This window comes from Hypanus sabinus, chromosome 23 (assembly GCF_030144855.1).
Source record: "Hypanus sabinus isolate sHypSab1 chromosome 23, sHypSab1.hap1, whole genome shotgun sequence".
NCBI classification, from domain to species: domain Eukaryota; kingdom Metazoa; phylum Chordata; class Chondrichthyes; order Myliobatiformes; family Dasyatidae; genus Hypanus; species Hypanus sabinus.
The window spans coordinates 45,691,605-45,711,322 of record NC_082728.1 but is presented as its reverse complement, the minus strand read 5'-3'; positions in this window follow the sequence as shown (position 1 = coordinate 45,711,322).

The window sequence follows — 19,718 nt, the reverse complement described above, 5'->3', positions numbered from 1 at the left end:
CCGGCATGGATTAGAATAGAATTAGATAAGATAGGAGAAAACATACCAGAAGATTTTATATATAAATGGGAATCCAAATGGATACGGGGAAAAAAAAGAATCTCCTATATTAAGACACTTGATTGATTTATGGAATAAGGTAAATATGGACAATGAGATAAAGAAATCTTTATTAGCAAGAAGAACTTTAATTCAAAATAGGCTTATTCCTTTTAAAATGGATAATAAACTTTTACATAATTGATTCCAAAAGAGGATTAAATATATAGGTGATTGTTTTGAAGGAGGTATATTGACGTCGTTTGATCAATTAAAAAATAAATATAAAATATCAAACAACACTCTTTTCTGTTATTTTCAATTAAAGGCTTATTTACAAGAAAAGCTGGGTCAAACAATGTTGATGCCAAAACCTAGTGAAATAGAAATATTAATTCAAAAATGAAAAATTAAAAAAATTACATCCTGTATGTACAATTTGATTCAAAATCAGACAATTAAATCAGGAATTCATAAATCAAGACAAAAATGGGAATCTGATTTGAATATTAAAATTGATGGAAGCTGGTCAAGATTATGATAAATACAATAAATGTTCGACTTAGTACAATATAATTTTTTTACATCAAATATATAACACTACAGAAAATAAATAGATTAAATTCAAATATGTCTGACCAATGTTTTCGATGTAATCAAGAAATTGGTACTTTTTTTACATTCTACTTCGTCATGTTTTAAAACTCAATCATTTTGGATGAATCTAAGACTTTTATTGGAACAAATTACTGGAGTACAACTCCCACATAGTCCAATATTATTTTTATTAGGAGACATTGAAGGGACAATACCGAAACTTAAATTGAACAAGTATCAGAAAAAATTTATAAAAATTGCATTGGCAGTAGCCAAAAAAGTTATCGCAGTTACTTGGAAATCTGATTTATATTTAACTATGGATCATTGGAATAATGAAATATATAGTTGTATTCCACTTGAAAAAATTACATACAATCTAAGAAATGAATATGATATATTTTTGAAAATTTGGCTCCCATACCTACAAAAGATAGGATTAAATACATAGGTCCTTTGAAGATAAAATTATAAAGTAATTGGGGAAAATTAAAAATAAAAATTAATTATTTTGAACTCCGTGCAGCATGTGGGGATCCTCCGATATCCAGGCACACTTTCTCTTTCTTTTTTTTTCTTTCTTTAGAAAAGGGTTAAGGGGAGGGGGAAGGGTTAATACTATTTTTTTCTCTTTCATACTATTTTATTATTACTTTTATTCTTTGTAATTTTCTAAAAATTTAATAAATAGATTTTTTTTAAAAGACTGATTGAAAAGGAACAATGGCAGGGATGATGGCAGAGCAGTAATGGCTATAATTTGTGGAAGCAAGTCAGAAGGCACAGGATATATACATCCCAAAGAAGAAGAAATATTCCAAAGTCAAAATGACACAATCATGGATAACAAGGGATGTCAAAGCCAACATAAAAGCCAAAGAGAGGGCATATAACAGAGCAAAAATTGATTGGAAGTTAGAGGATTGGGGAGCTTTCAGAAACCTACAGAAGGAAACTAAAAAGTCATTAAGAAGATAAAAATGGAATATGAAAGCTAGCTAATAATATTAAAATGATACCAAAAGTTTCTTCAGATACATAAAATGTAAAGCAGAGGGGAGAATGGATATCGGACCACTGGAAAATAATGCTGGAGAGGTAATAATGGGGGACAAGGAAATAGCGGACAAACTGAATAAGTATTTTATATCATTCTTCACTGTGGAAGTCACAAGCAGAATGGTGGAAGTTCCAGGTGTCATAGGTCATGAAGTGTGTGAAGTTACCATTTCTAGAGAGAAGGTTCTTGGAAACTGAAAGATCTGAAGTTAGGGAAGTCACCTGGACCAGATGGTGTACATCCCAGGGTTCTGAAAGGTGGCTGAAGAGATTGTGCAGGCATTAGTAATGGATTTTCAAGAATCACTAGATTCTGGAATGGTTCTGGAAAGTTGGAAAATTACAAGTGTTACTTCACTCTTCAAGAAGGAAGCGAGGCAGAAGAAAGGAAATTCTAGGCCAGCTAGTCTGTTTCGAGGAAGGCAAATGCGATCTTAGCATTCATTTCAATAGGATTAGAATACAAAAGCAAGGATGTAATTTTGAGCCTTTGTAATGCACTGGTGAGGCCTCACTTAGAGTATTGTGAGCAGTTTTGGGCCCCTTATCTGATAAATCCACAGGCAGCAGTGGAGGCCAAGGCAGAGGTCGATAGATTCTTGATTGGTCAGGGAATAGAGAAGGCAGGAGATTCAGGCTGAGAGAAAAATGGATCAGCCAAGATGAAATGGCAAAGCAGACTCAAAGAACCAAATAGCTTAATTCTCCCCTAATGTCTTATACTCTATTGGTTTTTAAGGATCCATCTAATAGAGTAGGGTAGTTACATTTTCAAAGATAATGTTTCATGCTAGAAGCTGGTAAACAAGGTTAGAGCAAATGGAGTTGGAAGTCAATACAAAAGTGTGATAAGAATTGATTTCTAGATGTAAAACAGAATGGCAAACAGTGGGTGCTACTCAGATTGGCAGAGCGGAAGCTAATGAGAGTGGCCATAGTGTTGCAGAATGAGTTTGGTTCAAAAAGTGAATTGTTGAAGTTAAGTGGCTATTCTTGAACTTGATGGTGAGGAGCTTCAGGCCTTTGTACTCCCTGTCCAGTGGTGACAGCAAGATGGTGGGGATCATTGTTGGTGTATGTTGCCTTGATGAGGCAGCGTCTGCTGTAGTTACTACCAGCATTGGGGAGGAATGTGCCTGTGATAGATTGGGCTAAGTCCATGGCTGTCTGTAGCTTCTTATATTCCTGCACATGCAGATTTGTGTATGAGACCAAAATGTAACCAGTCAGGATATTTTCAAAAGTACAATTGTTGAAATTAGTGTTAAATGACAAGCTGAACCTCCTTAAGCTGTCAGAAGATGTGGTAGAGGCAGGTACAATTGCAATATTACAAAGATATTTGCACAGGATCATGAATATCATGGACACGAAAGGTTTTTGCAGATAAATGGGATGAACTCAGGAAGGCACCTTGGTGTTTAAGGATGAGTTAGGCCAAGACTCCTGTTTCAATGCTGTATAACCCTATGATTTGTCAGTCATCTAATGCCACAGATAGAATTATAAAAACCATCGAAGTGAGAACAGCAAAATACTATAGTCCCAAGAAGTCACTATTTATATCAAAACAAGGTACAGCAAACATCATATGGAGATGCTTTCAGTCGAAAGGTCTGGCTGGCTCAACATGGGGCTCAGTATTTTATGTGCTAAACATCAAAGGACAACTCTATATTTACAATGCTTTCTTTGAAACAACACACAAACTTCACACCTCCTGATCCACACCCACTTCACAGATATCCAAATGAATTTTAATCAGCATTGTCTGGGCTGGGATTCATTTTATTTCAGAACTCATTCTTCAGGGCTGCACTTAAAATAAAATCCACAATTTATACTCAGATCCAAAGACTGGTGTAAATGTAAATCTAAATCTAAATGTAAATGTGCAAAACCCAAAAATTACTCTAACCATATGCAGAAAGATTCAGCTAAAATGCTTTGGGAGTTTACAGTATATGAAAAAATATTGTTTTAAATAGGTACCAGTAGATTCTCAAAAAAAGTCAATTCTCAACAAGAACATAAAATTTCAATGGGGAAGGGCAGCCAATAATGGATTGCTAAAGAAGTTACATTTAATAAAGATTTATTGAAAAAAGATGGAAAGATGATGGAAAGTTGGGAGAACACAGCAGATAAATTGCAATGGCAGCTAATAGATGGTCCTGGAGCTTACTGATTAGTTTTTTGGGGACGATGGTATTGAATGCTGAGCTGTAGTCAATAACCAGCATCCTAATATATGCATCTTTGCTGCCCGGATGTTCCTGGTTTGAGTGAAGAGCCAAAGATATGATATCTGCTATGGACCTATTGCTCCAGTAAGCAAACTAGAGCAGATCAAAATTGCTTCTTAGGCAGGAGTTGATGTGTCTCATCTCATGAGGCGGCATGGCACGGCCTTTCAGACCTGGTGTCACTTTAATTTAATTTTCTATTTTAAGTTTGATACACAATTTTTGATTAGGTCACATGGATAACAGAGCGGCTATCTACCACCGCCAGATACCCAAAAACAAACCTTCACAAAGATCTGCTGGCTGAATTACACGACATCAGCTTGCTGAGGGGAGTGGGCCCACAATCCTCAGACTTGCCTGATGCGGGGAGCCAGAGATGGAGACGTCAAAAGTGATGTGTGAGGAAGCAGATGTGAGGCAAACAGTCAGGGGCCCGTGCCAGGCTCAAAGCAAATCCTAGCCGGCCGGCTCTCCCGTCCATTCTGCTCTCCAATGTCCGCTCCCTGGACAATAAAATGGACTACATCCAACTCCAACATAATACTCGTCAGGATTACAGAGTTTGCTCCATGTTTGTCTTCACAGAGACGTGGGTCACTGATGGGATTTCGGACACTGTCATCCAGCTAGACGGGCTAACTTGGTTTCGTTCAGACAGATGCGGCTGTCTCCAGTAAGACTCGCGGGCGTGGTGTGTGTGTTTACATCAACACGGAATGGTGCAAGAACTCTGTGCTGGTTTCCAGACACTGCTCATCGCTAGTGGAGTTTGTGGCAGTTCGATGCAGACCATTTTATTTGCCACGGGAATTCACCATTGTCCTTGTATTCGGTGTCTACATTCCCCCCAGCACTAATGCTAAGAAGGCGCTCTGTGAACTGTACGGGGCTATTAGCAAACTGCATAACGCACACCATGATGGTCTGTTTATTGTCGCCGGTGATTTTAACCACACAAACCTTAAGTCAATGCTCCCCAAATTCAATTCAGTATGTGGACTTTGTAATGACGGGGGAGAACGCATTGGACCTGGTTTACACAAACATCCCCAATGTGTGGGGGGCAGAGCCCCGCCCCCACCTCGGATACTCAGACCACATCTCTGTTATGCTAATCCCAGCATACAGACCGCTCGTCAGGCGCTCCAGACCAGTTCAGAAGCAGGTGAAAACCTGGTCAGCAGGAGCCATCTCTGCTCTTCAAGTCTGCTTTGAGCACACTGACTGGCACATGTTCAGGGAGGCTGCAACCGATGGCGACTCTACCAACTTAGAGGAGTACACAGCATCAGTGACCAGCTACATCAGCAAGTGCATTGATGATGTTACTCTGTCCAAGACCATCACTATACGTGCCAACCAGAAGCCGTGGATGACCGCAGAGGTGCGTGCACCGCTGAGGAGCCGCGACTCCGCCCTCAGAGCAGGCGACAAGGCAGCTCTAACAACAGCAAGGGCCAAACTGTCCCGGGCCATCAGAGGGCAAAGCGTGGACGTGCCCAGCTAATCCACAGTCACCTCCAGGACAGTGGCAACACACGGCACATGTGGAAGGGCATCCAGGACATCACCAATTAAAAGACAACATCACCTGACTGTGCAGGTGATGGCTCTCTCCCAAATGCACTGAATAAATTCTACTCCCAGTTTGAGGCGGAAAATGACGTGGTGGTGAGGAAGTCCACCCCTCCTGCGAATGACCAGGTGCTGTGTCTCTCCGTGGCCGACGTGAGAAGAACCCTGTGCAAAGTTAACCCACGGAAGGCTGCTGGACCAGACAACATCCCTGGTAGAGCGCTCAGAGGATGTGCAGACCAGCTAGCAGATGTTCTCACTGACATCTTCAACATCTCCCTGAGCAGCGCCACCATTCCAACGTGCTTCAAGGCCGCCACCATCGTCCCCGTGCCGAAGAAGTCTTCAGTGTCCTGCCTAAATGACTACCGTCCCATTGCACTTACATCCAACATCATGAAGTGCTTAGAGAGGCTCGTCATGAGGCATATCAAGACCCTGCTTCCCCCTCACTGGACCCCCTACAGTTTGCATACCGCCCCAATCGCTCAACAAATGACACCATTGCCACCACCCTCCACCTGGACAAAAAAAGGCACATATGTTCAGATGCACCCCTCATACAATCTCTTCTCCCTCCTGCCATCTGGGAAAAGGCTCCAAAGCATTCGGGCTCTTACAACCAGACTATAACAAGTTTTTCCCCCAAGCTATCAGACTCCTCAATACCCGAAGCCTACACTGACATCTTGCCCTACTGTCCTGTTTATTATTTATTGTAATGCCTGCACTGTGTTTTTATGCAGTCCTGTGTAGGTCTGTAGTCTAGTATAGCTTTGTTTTTTATTACATAGTTCAGTCTAGTTTTTTGTACTGTGTCATGTAAACCATGGTCCTGAAGAACGTTGTCTCATTTTTACTATGTTCTGTACCAGCAGTTATGGTCGAAATGACAATAAATGTTGATTTGACTTGAAAACACTTCATCACTGTGGATGTAAGTGCTAATGGACAATAGTCATTGGGGCAGGTCATTACATTCTTCCTGGGCACTGCTATAAGCCTGCTTAAAGGATGTCGGTTCCAGATACTGCTGAAGCAGGAGGTTTAAGATTTCAGTAAACACTCCAGACAGCTGATCAGCACAGGACTTTAGTACTTGGCCAGGTACCCCAACTGGGGCCAGATGCTTTTCGTGGGTTCACCCTCCTGAAGGCTCCTAAGATATTCCAAGTGTTTTAATTAGGTGGGTGATTACAGGAATTGAAACTGTGGGTAATTGTTTGCTCTTATAGAAGTATAACGCGATTCTGTTACAGCTCGGGTTGTTCCACCATTCAGGGTTCAATTCAGGCACCATTCTGTAAGGAGTCTCAGTAATTTCTCCCCATGGAGAAAATGCGGCTTTCCCGAGTGCTCGGGTTTCCTCCCACAGTCCAAGATCTACCCGGTAGGTTAATTGGTCATTGTAGATTGGCCCATGATTAGGTTAGGGTTTATCAAGTTTGTTAGGGGTTACCGGGACGGCATGGCTCGAAGGCCCAGAAAGACCTACTCCACGCAGTATAACAAAATAACTAAATAACATCATGTCAGGACAGTGCAATTTTCTTGGATTCTCCTGGACTCTGTCCTGGAGGTTAGCCACATACAGCAAGTGAAGACTTTTGTATTTCCTAGTTACAGTTTCCTGGTGGCTCAGCCTTAACCAGTCACAATGTTCAATATTGTGGGCATTCTCGTCATGCCTCTCTTTATTCTAGCACGCATTGCCCTGAAATGTTAGAAACGTAAAAACATAGAAAACCTACAGCACAGTACAGGCCCTTTGACCCACAATGCTGTGCCAAATATGTACTTACTTTAGAAATTACCTCGGGTTACCCCTAGCCCTCTATTTTTCTAAGCTCCATGTACCTGTCCAGGAGTCTCTTAAAAACCTGTTGTATCTGCCTCCACCACCATCTCCAGCAGCCCATTCCACACCCTCACTCTATGCAAATTCCCTTGAAATCTCCTCCGTACCTACTTCCAAGCACCTTAAAACTGTGCCCTCTCCTGTTAGGCATATCAGCCCTGGAAAAAGCCTCTGACTATCCACACAATCAATGCCTTTCATCATCTTATACACCCCTATCAGGTCACCTCTCATTCTCTGTCACTCCAAGGAGAAAAGGCCAAGTTCACTCAACCTGTTCTCATAAGACATGCTCCCCATTCCAGGCAACAGCCTTGTAAATCTCCTCCGCATACTTTCTATAGTTTCCACATCCTTCCTACAGTGAGGTGACCAGAACTGAGCACAGTACTCCAAGTGGGGTCTGACCAGGGTCCTATATAGCTGTAACATTACCTCTCGGCTCCTAAATTCAATCCCAAGGTTGATGAAGGCCAATACACCATATGCCTTCTTAACTACACAGACAACCTGCACAGCAGCTATGGACTCAGACCCCAAGATCCCTCTGATCCACCAGACTGCCAAGAGTCTTACCATTAATACTATCTTCTGCCATCATATTTGACCTACCAAAACGGACCATCTCACACTTATCTGGGTTGAACTCCATTTGCCACTTCTCAGCCCAGTTTTGCATCCTATCAATGTCCCACCTTAACCTCTGACAGCCCTCCACACTATCCACAACACCCCCAAAATTTGTGTCATCAGCAAACTTACTAACCTATCCCTCCACTTCCTCATCCAGGTCATTTATAAAAATCATGAAGAGTAGGGTGCCCCAGAACAGATCCCTGAGGCAAGCACTGGTGACCGACCTTCATGCAGAATATGACCCATCTACAACCACTCTTTGCCTTCTGTGGGCAAGCCAGTTCTGGATCCACAAAGCAATGTCCCCTTGGATCCCATGCTTCCTTATTTTTCCGTAAGCTTTGCATGGGATACCTTATCAAATGCCTTGCTGAAATCCTAATACACTTATCTACTGCTCTTCCTTCAATGTGTTTAGTCACATCCTCAAAAAATTCAATCAGGCTCGTAAGGCATGACCTGTCTTTGACAAAGCCATGCTGACTACTCCTAATCATATTATACCTCTCCAAATGTTCATAAATCCTGCTTCTCAGGATCTTCTCCATCAACTTACCAACCACTGAGGTAAGACTCACTGGTCTATAATTTCCTGGGCTATCTGTACTCCCTTTCTTGAATAAAGGAACAACATTTGCAACCCTCCATTCCTCCAGAACCTCATTGCCAGAGGCTCAGCAATCTCCTCCCTTGCCTCTCACAATAGCCTGGGGTACAACTTATCCAACTTGATGCTTTCAAAATGTCCAGCACATTCTTTCTTAACATCTACATGCTCAAGCTTTTCAGTCTGCTGCAAGTCATCACTACATTCTCCAAGATTCTTTTCGATATTGAATACTGAAGTATTCATTAAGAACCTCTGCTATTTCCTCAGGTTCCTTACACACTTTCCCTCTGTCACACTTATACTGTCACATTTTATCCTCTTGCTCTTCACATACTTGTAGAATACCTTGGGGTTTTCTTTAATCCTGCCCACCAAGGCCTTCTCATGGCCCCTTTTGGCTCTCCGAATCTCCTCCTTAAGCTCCTTCCTATTAGCCTTATAATCTTCTAGATCTCTAACATTACCGAGCTCTATGAACCTTTTGTAAGCTTTTCTTTACATCTTGACTAGATTTATTACAGCCTTTGTACACCATGGTTCCTGTACCCTACCATAACTTCCCTGTCTCATTGGAACGTACCTATACAGAACTCCACACAAATATCCCCTGAATATTTGCCACATTTTTTCTGTACTTTTTCCTGAGAACATCTGTTTCCAATTTAAGCCTCCAATTTCCTGCCTGACAGCCTCATAATTCCCCTTACTCCAATTAAATGCTTTTCTAACTTGTCTATTCCTACCTCTCTCTCCAATGCTATTGTAAAGGAGATAGAATTATGATCACTATCTCCAAAATGCTCTCCCAGTGAGATCTGACACCTGGCCAGGTTCATTTCCCAATACCAAATCAGGTACAGCCTCTCCTCTTGTAGGCTTATCTACATACAGTGTCAAGAAACCTTCCTGAACACACCTAACAAACTCCAGCCCATCTAAACCCCTTGCTCTAGGGAGATGCCAATCGATATTTGGGAAATTAAAATCTCCCATCACGACAACTGTTATTATTACACCTTTCCAGGATCGGTTTCCCTATCTGCTCCTCAATATCCCTGTTACTATTGGGCGGCTTATAAAAAACACCCCATAAACTTATTACCCCCTTCCCAATCCTAATCTCCACCCAGAGTCTCTGTAGACAATCCCTCCATGGTATGCACCTTTTCTGCAGACATGACACTACCTCTGATCAACAGTGCCACACCCCCACCTCTTTTGCCTCCCTCCCTGTCCTTTGAAACATCTAAAACCCAGCACGTGAAGCAACCAATCCTGTCCCTGAGCCATCCAAGTCTCTGTAATGGCCACCACATCATAGCTCCAAGTACTGATCCATGCTCCCTCATCCGCTTTGTTCACAACACTCCTTGCGTTAAAATAGATACATCTCAAACCATCGGTCTGAACGTGTCCCTTCTCTATCACCTTTCCAGCCTCCCTCACACACTGTCTCCTGGCTTTCTCTATTTTTGAGCCAGCCGCTTCTTCCCCAGTTACCTCAGTTTGGTTCCCACCCCCCAACAATCCTAGTTTAAACTCTCGTCTGGTCCCAGTGACCTATCCACTGCAGTGATGCTTTCCAAAAGCTCCAGCACATCCTCTTTCTTAATATTCATGTGCTCAAGCTTTTCAGTCTGCTGTAAGTCATCATTACAATCGCCAAGGTCCTTTTCCATAGTAAATACTGAAGCAATGTATTCATTAAGTACCTCCACTACCTCCTGTTTCCATACACACTTTTCCACTTTCACACTTGATTGGTCCTATTCTCTCACGTCTTATCCTCTTGCTCTTCACATACTTGTAGAATGCTTTGGAGTTTTCCTTAATCATGCTCACCAAGGCCATCTAATGGCCCCTTCTGGCTCTCCTAATTATATTCTTAACCTCCTTCCTACTCGCCTTATAATTTTCTAGATCTCTATCATTACCTAGTTTTTTGAACCTTTCATAAGCTTTTCTTTTCTTCTTGACTAGATATTCAACGGCCTTTCTACACCATGGTTCCTGTACCCTACCATCCTTTCCATGTCTCTTTGGAATGTACCTTTGCAGACTGCCATGCAAGTATCCCCTGAACATTTGCAGCATTTCTTCCGTACATTTCCGAGAACATCTGCTCCCAATTTATGCTTCCAAGTTCCGGTCCGACTGCTTCATATTGCCCCTTACTCCACTTAAGCGTTCTCCTGTCCTTCTCCAATGCTATGGTAAAGGAGATAGAATTGTGCTCACTATCTCCAAAATGCTCTCCCACTGAGAGACTTGACACCTGACTAGGTTCATTTCCCAATACCAGATCAAGTACAGTCTCTCCTCTTGTAGGCTTATCTACATATTGTGTCAGGAAACCTTCCTGAACACACCTTACAAACTTCACCCTATCTAAACCCCCTGCTCTAGGGAGAAGCCTATCAATACTTGGGAAATTAAAATCTCCCATCATGATATCCCTGTTATTATTGCACCATTCCAGAATCTGTCTCTTTATCTGCTCCCTGATGTCCCCATTACTATGTGTAGTCTATAAGAAACACCCAGTAGAGTTGCGGACCCCTTCCTGTTTCTAACTTTCACCCAGAGACTCCCTGGGCAATCTGTCCAATATTTCCTCCTTTTCTGCAGACGTGACACTATCTCTGTTCAACAGTGCTACACCCCACCTCTTTCCTCCCTCCCTCCCCTTTCTGAAACATCTAAAGCCTGGCACTCAAAGTAACATTCCTGACCCTAAGCCATCCAAGTCTCTATAATGGCCACAACATCATAGCTCCGAGTACTGATCCACGCTTTTAGCTCACCCACTTTGTTAATGATACTCCTTGCATTAAAATAGCCACATCTCAAACCACACACACAAAGTGCTGGTGAAACGCAGCAGGCCAGGCAGCATCTATAGGAAGAAGCACTGTTGACATTTCGAGCCGAGACCCTTCGTCAGGACTGATCTCAAACCATCAGGTTGAGCGCATCCCTTCTCTATCACCTGCCTATCCTCCCTCTCGCACTGTCTCCAAGCTTTCTCTATTTGTGAGCCAATTGCCCTTCCTCCATTTCTTCAGTTCATTTCCCACCCCCCCCATCAATTCCAGTTTAAACTCTACCCAATAGCCTTAGCCAACCTCTGTCAGGATATTGGTGCCCCTCGGATTCAAGTGCAACCCATTCTTATTGTACAGGTCACGCCTGCCCCAAAAGAGGTGCCAACAATCCAGAAATCTGAATCCCTGCCTCCTGCTCCAACCCCTCACTTTATTCCTATACTCGCTGTCGCATGGCACAGCTTGTGGTCCTGCTTTCAGCTTCCTTAACTCCCTGTAGCATTTTTTCAGGACTCCTCCCTTTTTCTACCGATGCCATTGTATGTACAGTATGTACCACGACCTCTGGCTTTCACCTTCCCACTTCAGGATATTGTAGACACAATCAGAAATAGCCCAGACCTTGGCACGTGGAAGGAAAACCACCATCTGTGTTTCTTTCCTGCATCCACAGAAACACCTGTCTGAACCCCTAACTGTAGAGTTGCCCATCACTACTGCATTCCTCTTCCTTTCCCTACCCTTCTGAGCCACTGGGCCAGGCTCTGTGCACTGTTGCATCCCCAGGTAGGCCATTCCCCCCCCCTCCCCACAGTACTCAACCAGGAATATTCATTGTTAAGGGGGACAGCCACAGGGGTACTCTCTAGTATCTGACTCGTCCCCTTCCCTCTCCTGACTCTTATCTGTTATCTGCCATACCCACTTATCTGTTTCCTGAGGCCCCAGTGGGACTATTTACCTGCAGCTCCTATCCATCAAATAGTTGGGTGGTGTTACAGCAACAACCTTGCACAGAATGTCAGTAAGACCAAAGAACGGATTGTGGAGTTCAGAAAGGGTAAGATGAGGGAACACACACCAGTCCTCCTAGAGGGACCAGAAGGGGAAAGAGTGAGCAATTTTAAGTTCCTGGGTGTCAATATCTGAGGATCTATCATGCAGCTACCAAGAAGGCACAATACCATCTATATTTCATTAGGAGTTTGAGGAGATTTTGTATGTCACCAAAGACACTTGTACAGATGTACCGAGGAAAGCATTCTAACTGGCTGCATCACCCATCGGGTATGGTGGTGGTGGGGGGCAGGGGGGGTGGGGGAGAGAATGCTGCTGCACAGGATCACAATAACCTGCAGAGACTAGTAATCTCAGTCAGCTCCATCATAGCACTAGCCTCCATTGTATCCAGGATATCTTCAAGGAACAATGCCTCAAAAAGACAGCATCCATCATTAAGGACCACCATCACTCAGGACATGCCCTTGTCTTCATTGCTACCATTGAGGAGGAGGTACAGGAGCCTAAAGGCACATGCTCAGTGATTCAGGAACAGTTTCTTCCCCCCTGCCATCCAAATTCTGAATGGATATCGAACACTAAATTAACAATTATATATATTTATATATATATCTGCTGCAAAGACAACAAATTTCAGGAGATATGCCAGTGGTATTAAAACTGATTCTAATTCTGATTCTTCAAGGTTGGACGAGAAAATGAAATCTTGAGAGCCAAAAATGACATGAGTACAAGGAAGTGATATTTCTTACAGGGACTGGGCCAGATCCATCTGGTAAGAGAGTTATTTAATTGTGTAGAAATTGTAATACAAACCCATTAAGAATAATGTATAATAGCTATAAGCCCAGGTTAAAGATAGGAGGGAGAGTCAATTATTGAATCCATTATTATTAACAGTGAAAAATGTATTCTTGCAATACAATGCAAGTGCATTCTTGGACTGAATCTTACCTGGCAAATCTGCGACTGAGCTGGCCCATGTAAGGCTTCAGGTAAAGCTTTTGTCCTCATGAGACCTGGAATTTAAAAGGAATCCAATATTCCTCTTTAGCTGAAAATAACATCCAAGAATTTCAGGCACCAGGTGCAACTGATAACAAGCTATCCAGATACAGAGAGGGTTAGGAATACCCAAGGCTTTGAACCAGAGTCTGAAGCATCCTAGTGAGATGAGGTCAATCAATTTCTGTCTTTCCATTGACTATCACTCAGTCATTCCCAGATTTAGAATACATCCTTGTGCAAGTAGGTCCTCATTTCTTTTCACTTATAGACCCCAGTCAGTTCAGGTTAGCAATATCATCCCCTCTGCAATCACCATCAGCACAAGTGCACCACAACACTACGTGCTTACCCTACTCTACTAGCTTTATACTTACATATGACTGTGAGATTAAGCACAGCTGCAGCACCATATTTAAGTTTGCAGACAACACCACTGTTGTGGGCCAAATCAAAGGTGGTGATGAATCAACATGTAGGAGGGAGATTGAAAATCTGCCTGGGTGATGCCACAATACCAACTTCTCACTCAATGGAAGAAGACAAAGAAAACGATTATTTACTTTTGGCAGAGGAAACTGAAGGTCCATGAGCCAGTCCTCATTAGTGGATCAGAAGTGAAAAAAGCCAGCAACTTAAAATTTCTGAGTGTTATCATTTCAGAGGATCTATCCTGGGTCCAGTGTATAAATGCCATTATGAAGAAAGCACAGCGGTGCCTCTACTCTTTTAGAAGTTTGTGAAGAGTTCGCATGTCATCTAAAGCTTTGATAAACCTCACTAGATGTGTGTGTTACACAGGGGCAACGGAGGAGAACCCAAGTGCAGGACACTGGCCCATCGACTCAGTTGGGGAGGCTGTTGTAGACCTGAACGTAGAGCAGGAAACCAGAGTGACCTTGACAAGGAGACAGGATTCACAAGGACTCTCTAGAAACTAGAACAGAACTTAAAACTAACGGTTCTAATCAGAACAGGGAACAAAGTATCACACAAGAATTGACCAGCAAACTGGCAACCTGTGATAGAGTCGCCATCATATTTATTTCCCAGTCTCTGATGAAAACCAGGTGTACGGTAATTAGGTAACTCGCAGCAATTGACTGAAATTGGGGCATAATCAGGGAGAAAGAAGTGGTAAAGGGGAATGGCCAATTGAAACCATGACAGTATGGTAGAGAGTACATTGACTAGTTGCATCACAGCCTGGTATGGAAACTCCAGTGCACTTGTGAGTGCACCCTCTTCCCCACACAAAAACCAACAGGTTATGCAACACAAAAAAAAAACAACAGGAACATCAGACCCCACATTCCAACACCTCTCTCACACAAAAACAACACATTGCCCACACTGAAACACAACACATCAATCGACAAGAAAGAACCCACAATCCAATGATCACATCAATCTCAGAATTTTGAAAACATCCTCCAGCCAGAACTGAGGAGAGTGCCTGTTCAAACTCAATCCTTTCGTGAAAAGCAACCGCCACACTGCCAACCCATGGCCTTCCGAATGCCGTCAACCCATGGGCCTCCACAGAGAGCAGCCCCTGATTTCCTCTGCATTCGCCTCGATGCTTCAATCTTCCTCAACGCTTTGAAATGGAATCGAGCACGTCTCTGGTCTTCTGCATGAGGCAGCCCGAGCTTGCAATCCTCTCCAGGGACCACTCAATCAAACTTCAAACTGCATGTCATAGGGTCCAACAGTCTGCGAAACTTCAAACCTTGAAATGTTGAGCTTTGTATTGGACTTCAGAGATGTCCCCCCCTCCTCGCCCTCACTTTGCCTGCAGCTCACCGAGCTTCTTTCCTCTCGTTTCCTATTCTGACAAAATATATTTGACCTGAAATACTAACTCTGCCTCTGTTCCCGCAGTTGTGGTCCGGCCTATAGAGTATTTCCCAGCCCCTTTTGTTTATATTTTATAAAAGAAGAAGGCTGGCTTCAAATTCTTCAGGCCTATTAAATTAGTATCTCTGAAGTAGCATTCATTTTAAGGCCACAAGACAATAAGATATAGGAGAAGAAGTAGGCCATTCAGCCCATTGAATCTGCTCCACCATTCAATCATGGGCTGATCCAATTCTTCCAGTCATCCTCATTCCCCTGCCTTTTCCCCATACCCTTTGATGCCTTGGCTAATCAAGAACCTGTCTATCTCTGCCTTAAATCCACCCAGTGACTTGGCCTCCACAGCCACTCGTGGCAACAAATTCCACAGAGTTACCACACAATGACTAAAGTAATTTCTCTGCATATCTGTTCTGAATGGACATCCTTCAATCCTGAAGTTGTACCCTCTTGTCCTTATTTTAGACTAGAATAAGGTTGTAATGCTGAGCCTTTATAAGACATTGATCAAACTGCACTTGGAATATCGTGAGTAGTTTTGAGCCCCTTATCTAAAAAAGTTTGTACTGATTTTGGAGAGGGTCCTGATGAAGTTCATGAGATTGATCCCAGGAATGAAAGTGTAAACATATGAGGAGTGTTTGATGGCTCTGGGCCTGTACTCACAGGAGTTTAGAAGAAAGAAGGGCGATATCGTTGAATTATTTCAGATATTGAAAGACCAGATAGAGTGGATGTGGAGAGGATGTCTCATACATGAGTCCTAATGCAGGATTCTGTAAAATTAACTTGCAAGTTGAGTGAGTAGTAAGGAAGGCAAATACAATGCTAGTGTTCATTTTGAGGGACTGAAAATTTTTTTAAATGGATAAGTATATGTAACCTGCTGTAAGGTTTCACTGCTAATGTAATGGCTTCTCTGTAATGTTCCACTGCTGAGGTAATGGTTTCTCTGTAGCAACAATGTTTGGGTTATGACTAGAGATAACAGGGCATGCTAGCCAATGAGTGGGATGTTGTTCTTTCTGGTGTGTCTGGGAGCCAGGAATTTGCAGTGTTTTTGCCAGGGAGAGATGAGGAGAGAAGACGCGAATGGAGAGAGTAGGTAGACCTCAGGCAGAGTGGACATGGAATGAGGGTCTGAAGGTCAGCGACGATCGGAGGAGGCCGATGGTGGACGACTGGCTTATCAGTGAGCTCCAACATTTGTGCATTAGACTGTCTCATGAGAATGGCCCCTTTTTCTTTTTTTGTTTTCTTTACTAACCATACGATCAAATTAAGAATTATAAAGCTCAATTGTTTAATCACATATTGTGTACTGTTTGATATTTCGTGGTACTGATTAGTAACAGGGGACACATCGTGCAGCATCCACCCAAACGATTTTTCTTAAGTTTGGCCGGGCTGGGGGCAGGGGCTATCATCCCCTATATTAACCCGCTAGCCAAAGCGAGAGTTACATATAAAAGTGTTAGAGTGGTTTCTGTTAGTTGGGGTGAGAACAATGGGCTGCATATGAAGTAAAAGAAATGGGTGTTTCCATATTGTAAGTTTGGGAGGCATAAATTCAACAATAGACAATAGACAATAGACAGTAGGTGCAGAAGTAGACCATTCGGCCCCTCAAGTCTGCACCGCCATTCTGAGATCATGGCTGATCATTCACTATCAATACCCAGTCCCTGCCTTGTCCCCAGATCCCTTGATTCCCCTATCCATCAGATATCTAACTAGCTCCTTCTTGAAAGCATCCAGAGAATTGGCCTCCACCATCTTCCGAGGCAGTGCATTCCACACCTCCACAACTCTCTGGGAGAAGAAGTTTTTCCTTAACTCTGTTTTAAATAACTGACCTCTTATTCTCAATCCATGCCCTCTCCCATGGACTCTCCCAACATCTGGAACAAATTTCCTGCCTCAATCCTATCAAATCCTTTAATTATCTTAAACGTTTCAATCAGATCCCCTCTCAATCTCCTCAATTCCAGTGTGTACAAGCCCAATCTCTCCAATCTCTCTGTGTAAGACAGCCCTGCCATCCCAGGAATCAACCTAGTGAATCTACGCTGCACTTCCTCAATTGCCAGAATGTCCTTCCTTAAACCTGGAGACCAAAACTGTACACAATATTCCAGGTGTGGTCTCACCAGGGCCCTGTACAAATGCAAAAGGACATCCTTGCTCTTGTACTCAATTCCCCTTGTAATAAAGGCCAACATTCCATTTGCCCTCTTCACTGCCTTTTGCACTTGCTCATTCACCTTCATTGACTGATGAACTAGGACTCCTAGGTCTCTTTGCATTTCTCCCTTACCTAACTCTACACCATTCAGACAATACTCTGCCCTCTTGTTCCTGCTTCCAAAGTGGATAACTTCACATTTATTCACATTGAATGACATCTGCCAAGTATCTGCCCACTCACCCAGCCTATCCAAGTCTCCCTGTATTCTCCTAACATCCTCTTCGCATGTCACACTGCCACCCAGTTTAGTATCGTCAGCAAACTTGCTGATATAGTTTTCAATGCCCTCATCTAAATCGTTGATATAAATCGTAAAGAGCTGTGGTCCCAATACAGAGCCCTGTGGTACCCCACTAGTCACCTCCAGCCAGTCCGAGAAACACCCATTCACTGCTACCCTTTGCTTTCTATCTGCCAACCAGTTTTCTATCCATGTTGAAACCCTGCCCCCAATGCCAAGAGCTCTGATTTTACTCACCAATCTCCTATGTGGCACCTTATCGAATGCCTTCTGAAAATCTAGGTACACTACATCCACTGGCTTACCCTCGTCTAACATCCTTGTTACACCCTCAAAAAACTCCAACAGATTAGTCAAGCATGATTTGCCCTTGGTAAATCCATGCTGGCTTAGCCTAATCCTATTACTGCCATCAAGATATGCCACTATTTCGTCCTTAATAATGGACTCAAGCATCTTCCCCACGACTGACGTTAGGCTAACAGGGCAATAGTTCTCCGTTTTCTCCTTCCCTCCCTTCTTGAAAAGTGGGATAACATTAGCCACTCTCCAATCTTCAGGAACTGATCCTGAATCTAAGGAACATTGGCAAATGATGACCAATGCATCCGCAATTTCCTGAGCCACCTCTTTTAGAACCCTCGGATGCAGACCATCTGGACCCGGGGATTTATTAGCCTTCAGTCCTATCAGTCTGCTCATCACAGTTTCTTTCCTAATGTCAATCTGTTTCAATTCCTCTGATATCTTATGACCCTGGCCCATCCATACATCTGGGAGATTGCTTGTGTTCTCCCTGGTGAAGACAGATCTAAAGTACGCATTAAATTCTGTTGCCATTTCCCTGTTTCCCTTAACAATTTCTCCCAATTCATTCTTCAAGGGGCCAGCATTGTTCTTAACTATCTTCTTTCTCTTCACATAGCTAAAAAAGCTTTTGCTATCCCCTTTTATATTCCTGGCTATACTGAGCTCATACCTGATTTTTTCTCTCCGTATTGCTTTTTTAGTTAAGATCTGCTGTTCCTTAAAACTTTCCCAATCATCTGTATTCCCACTCATCTTAGCCCTGTCATACTTCTTTTTCTTTAATGCTATACAATCTCTGACTTCCTTTGTCAACCACTGTGGCCCCTTCCCCCTCTTTGAATCCTTCCTTCTCATTGGAATGAACTGCTTTTGCATCTTTTGTATTATCCCCAAGAATATCTGCCACTGCTGATCCACTGTCTTTCCTGCCAGGGCATCCACCCATTTAACTTTGGCCAGTTCTTCCCTCATGGCTCCGTAGTCTCCTTTATTTAATTGCAACACTGACACCTCTGATCTGCCCTTATCCCTCTCAAATTGTAGATAAAAACTTATCATGTTATGATCACTACTTCCTAATGGTAGGAGATTAACTTCATCTTTAAGCATGCAAGGGGTCCATTCAGGTGTTTGACATCAGCAGGATAGAAGATGCCCTTGAGCCCAATGTTGTTTGTTCTCAAGCTTTTGTATCTTCTCCTGACGGAAAGAGGACGAAGACAGTGTGACTGAGTTGGGAGGGATCCTTGATTTCCCGAGGCCACTGGAAGTGTAGGCAGAGTCAATGGAAGGAAGGCTGGTTTGCATCATGAACTCAACATAAGGCCAAACTTCTGCAGCTTAGTGGTGCATCAGAACCACTGCCCACTTCCTGGTATTATCCAACTTAGCCCCTTCAAACTCATGAAATAAAAATCCAACAAGATGATCAAATATTACTTCATCAAACCAACAGGGAAGTGAATGGACATTGAATCCATGAACACTACCTCACTGTTTTTTATTTATTTAGTTTGCACGACTTGTTTGCTCATTTAATAACCATATACTGTACTTACTGTAATTCCCGGGTTTTCTCTATTATCA